This window comes from Felis catus, chromosome F2 (genome assembly GCF_018350175.1).
Source record: "Felis catus isolate Fca126 chromosome F2, F.catus_Fca126_mat1.0, whole genome shotgun sequence".
Classification (NCBI taxonomy): domain Eukaryota; kingdom Metazoa; phylum Chordata; class Mammalia; order Carnivora; family Felidae; genus Felis; species Felis catus.
Window position 1 is genome coordinate 77,882,676 of NC_058385.1, and position 4,558 is coordinate 77,887,233.

General features: G+C 41.4%; 1 pseudogene; it reads left to right on the plus strand.

Moving 5' to 3' along the window:
• Positions 1 to 1,030: 1,030 nt before the first annotated feature.
• LOC105261388 lies at positions 1,031 to 2,450 on the plus strand (annotated as a pseudogene).
• Positions 2,451 to 4,558: the final 2,108 nt, after the last annotated feature.

The following is a 4,558-nucleotide window of genomic DNA, read 5'->3' on the forward strand; positions in this document are numbered from 1 at the left end:
TAAATAATACAGGAAAAGTTTAACCAGATGCCTTATTTTTTTTAAATCAACATGGAATCTACACATCTAATAAGTCAGTCTGCCCCAAGCCCTAATTAACAAAAATGACAATTCCTTGTAACAGATACCTAGGATTTTATATTTCACCAACATTTTCATGAGATTGTTTTAAATTTTCAGCCTAACAATAATCCTTGAGGTAGGTATTGTTATTATCCTAAACTGTGAGGAAAAATAATCTCATGTTACTGCATCATTCAGTACTATTTAGTAACAAGTGACATAATGCCAACTACATCTCATGAAAGAAAAGAGAGCAATTCATTGGCCTCAAGACTCCATACTTTGGATAGACAGGGGCAGAGTAATAATGTGTCTCCTGGTTCCAGAAGTAAAGGGCATTTTGTAATCTTCCTCCTCTTCCACCTCCTCCTGTCTTCCTCTGCCTATCCTGGGTCAATAAGCAGGGGTGAGATGGGGTTTTCTCAATGACAGACTCTCCAGAATCCAATGAAATGAGAGTATAATATAGCAGCTCTCCAGTGGACAGAGGCAAAATACATACAGATCACTGCAGAGACAAATATAGGAAATATAGGAAATATTCATTAAGTTAAAAAGCTTATGTACTGGGGTGCCTGGGTGGCTCAGTCGGTTGGGCATCCGACTTCAACTCAGGTCATAACCTCACTGTTCCTGAGTTTGAGCCCCACATCGGGCTCTGTGCTGACAGCTCAGAGCCTGGAGCCTGCTTTGGATTCTGTGTTTCCCTCTCTCTGTGCCCCTCCCCTGGTCTCTCTCTCTCTCTCTCTCTCTCTCTCTCAAAAATAAAAGATTAAAAAAATTTTTTTAAAAAGCTTATGTACTTAGGGTCTTCTGGGTTCTTTGGGGCCAGAAGAATCTTGAAATTGTAGAGCACCCACACAGGCTTTGATACATGCTTTAGACATTTTTGTTTTGTTTTTTTTCTGGAAGTCTCACAACTATCCTCAAATTTGAAAGTATTGTTAGAACGGATCTATGGTCAATGATGAAAGTATCTACACGGAACTTTGCTTCATGGTGTACTGGGGGGGAAGAAACTCTGCCAACGTGGCCATACTATTTGATATGGCTGTACAGATCATTATGCCTCCGAATACACTGGTGGTACTGTTATGTACTGGGCCATCAGTGGAGCCTTCCATACAAAATTAAGATATTGTCTTTGCAGAAAATCTTAATCAACATTTTCCTGGTGTCCAAAGAGGTGACACTGTGATTGCAAAAAGCTCTAGTGTTATTTGTAAGACTATTTGGTTTGGAAGGAAACAAAATCCTCACCAACAGTCCATCAGATTTATTTAAAAGCCATGATGACAGGCCAACAAGTCATGTTTGGTTAGAAGGTTACGATCTACAAGGTTCTACAGATTCCAGGAATTATGGAACTACTCCATATGGATTACTAGGAGGATCTGTCTTCTTAAGATTTGGCTTCTGAGCAACTTTGGATTTCCATGAGATGGCCCTAATGGCCACAGATTTTGTGATGATTAAAAAAAGCATCTATTTGTCTGATCTGATACTGTCTCCCCTTCATGTGATTTTATTGTTGCCACTGAAACCATGTACTTATGTACTTACCAATAAATGATTCACTATACAAAAACAAAACAAAACAAAAGCTTATATCCATCTGATTACCAAACATTGCCATATTGCCATACTGAACACTTAACTACTCTACAGATGTCAACCATACTAACCAAATAACTTTAACACAGAAAATAAGACCCCAGACAAAGCTTACTAGACCCAGAATGGAAATTTCTGCTTGAATGGTTCAGGGGTACAAGTGTGATAGGTCACTGTGATTCAGGTTGGTGAGTGAGAGCCTGGGCTAGTTGGGGATGGAATCAGAAGGGGACAAGATTAAGCCAGGAGTAAACTAAGGATTGTAGGAAGAACTTGAATTCACCTGGGGCTTGTAGTGCCAGAAAGTAGTAGAGACAACTTCAGGGCAGTGTTTTAGTGTCCTGGGAAGGTCTGGAAAAGACCCACAGAGCAGGTGCCTCCTGAGCTCAGAATTGATGGAGAGGAGGAAGTGGTCATTGCATATATCTAGAAGAGGAGGGTGTCAGGCAGAGGGAACAGAATGTGGAAACCCTACACTAAAAGCATGCCTGGAAGCTTCCAGGAAACGTAAAATGAAGCCAGTGTGACTGGGGCAACGTGAGATGAAGAAGGCATTTAGAACGTGAGACAAGAGGCATCATGGGAGGTTGCAAAGGTCATATAGGGCATGGCGACAATGTACTGGATGGGAAACTTGTGCAGGGCTCCAATGGTGGAGTTATCTGATCGGACCTGCACTTCATAATTTTTCTAATTTTTTTAAAAATCCAAATTAGTTAACATATAGTTGGTAATGATTTCAGAAGAATTTAGTGATTCATAACTTACATATGATACCCAGTACTCATCCCAACAAGTGCCCTCCTTAATGCCCATCACCCATTTAGCCCATCCCCCCACCCACCTCCCCTCCAGCAGCCCTCAGTTTGTTCTCTGTATTGAAGTCTCTTATGGTTTGCCTCCCTCTCTGTTTTTATCTTATTTTTCCTTCCCTTCCCCTATGTTCATCATTCATTCAGAGAAAGATAAATATCATGATTGCACTCATATGTGGAATTTAAGAAACATGCCCTACACTTTTAAACAATCCGTCTGGGGGCCCCTGGGTGGCTCAGTGGGTTGAGCACCCAACTCTTGATTTCAGTTCAGGTCATGGTCCCAGGGTCATGGGACTGAGCCCCACATCAGGTATGCTAAGTATGGAGCCTGCTTAAGATTCTCTCTCTCTCTCTCTCTCTCTCTCTCTCTCTCTCTCTCTGCCCCTCTTCCCTGTTCACACACTCTCTCAAAAAATAAATAAGAATAAATAGATAGATAGATGGATAGATCCTTCTGGTTGTGCTTTAATTTCATCCTAGATCCACTAAAAAGGTAGCAATGATTTTTTTTTTTAATCTCGGACACTTCCCATTTCCTAAACGGCTATGTCTGCGTTTTCAATGAAGCCTCATCCATCTCTAATTTTGTTACATGGCGATTACATGGGCTGTGTGAAGAAAATGAAGCAGAGAATTCCTGTCATGTAATTATATTTTAAAAGCCGAGTAATAGCAGCTCCTTTTATTAGCATTAACAATTAGCAGACCTCTTTCGCTCTGGCTGTGATAAAGAAATCCCTTGTAAGGATTCTGTAGAGCCAGTTTTACATGTCACACTCACATGAATAATGGAGCTAATGTCACGGGGAGCTGATGCAGGCATCCTTCATTAAAAAATACACAGGAGAGGAAAAAAAAATAATGTGGCAGATAATCATGAAAACACCACCCGTGATTAGGTGCTTCGTATTCCCAATCATTTTCTCGATTGACTGAAAACTCATTCTTGAGAGTAGAGGTCATGTCTCATGCCTAGAATCATACAATGTTAAAGTTGAAAGGATCCTAGAAATGATCTCAGCATCCGGAAATTCAGAAGCTTCAGGGGCTAGGTAGATGATATAAAGTGAGGGATAATGCCACACGGGGGACATGTGAGCCAGGAAAACACAAACCAGGTCAAAAGCAAACAGGTAAGATGCTCCAGGAAGGAAGGCAGGCCTGCTGTTGCCAGGGCCTCTGACTGGTCAGGATGCTGCCTCTTAAAAAGAACTTCTATAAATATTTACAAATAGTTTACCTTAACAATATTTGGTATTTGAATGCCCCCCCCCCCCCGCCCCACATACACACACAAGTACGTTGACACACACATATGGAGACAGGACTAAATAAAAGACAGATATCTTCCAAACTAAATAGGGTGCCTCGGTGGCTCTGTCTGTTAAGCGTCTGACTTGGGCTAAGGTCATGATCTCACAGTTCATGGGTTTGAGCCCCACGTCGGGCTCTGTGCTGACAGCTTGGAGACTGGTGCCTGCTTCGGATTCTGTGTCTCCCTCTTTCTCTGCCTCTCACCTGCTCATGCTCTCTCTCAAGAATAAATAAATAAATGTTAAAAAAGAAGTTAAAGAAAAAAAAGACTAAATAAGACACATATATTTAGAGGACTGGGGGCCCCAGGCTCCCACTATGCACCTGACTGCAGTCCAGCTGAGCTGAGTCCTAGAGAAAGGACATAACTGACTTCTCCAATAGCATTCCAACAAGTTAGTGACAAAGTGACTTATATTTTGGGGTCTCTCGTAACTCTCAACATAAGGCTTTATTCTACACTAGAAAAATCACCTCCAGATCACTGTTAAAGACATTTGGATGAGTTATTCTAGCTTAAGTTTTTATTTTCCTAGATTTAATGACTGAGTCCTCAAGAATGCAAGTGACTTTAGCAAGGATGCACAGGCACTGAGAAGCAGAGATAAATCTAGAAGGTGGTCTGGTATTCTTTCTGTTTTCTAATTGCGTGTGTTGTGCATGCCAGAAAATGACGCCTGATTATCAACAGTCAAGGCCTTGGAATGTACTTTAGGTTCTTTTCACATTGCAGCTCCAGCCCTGAGAGC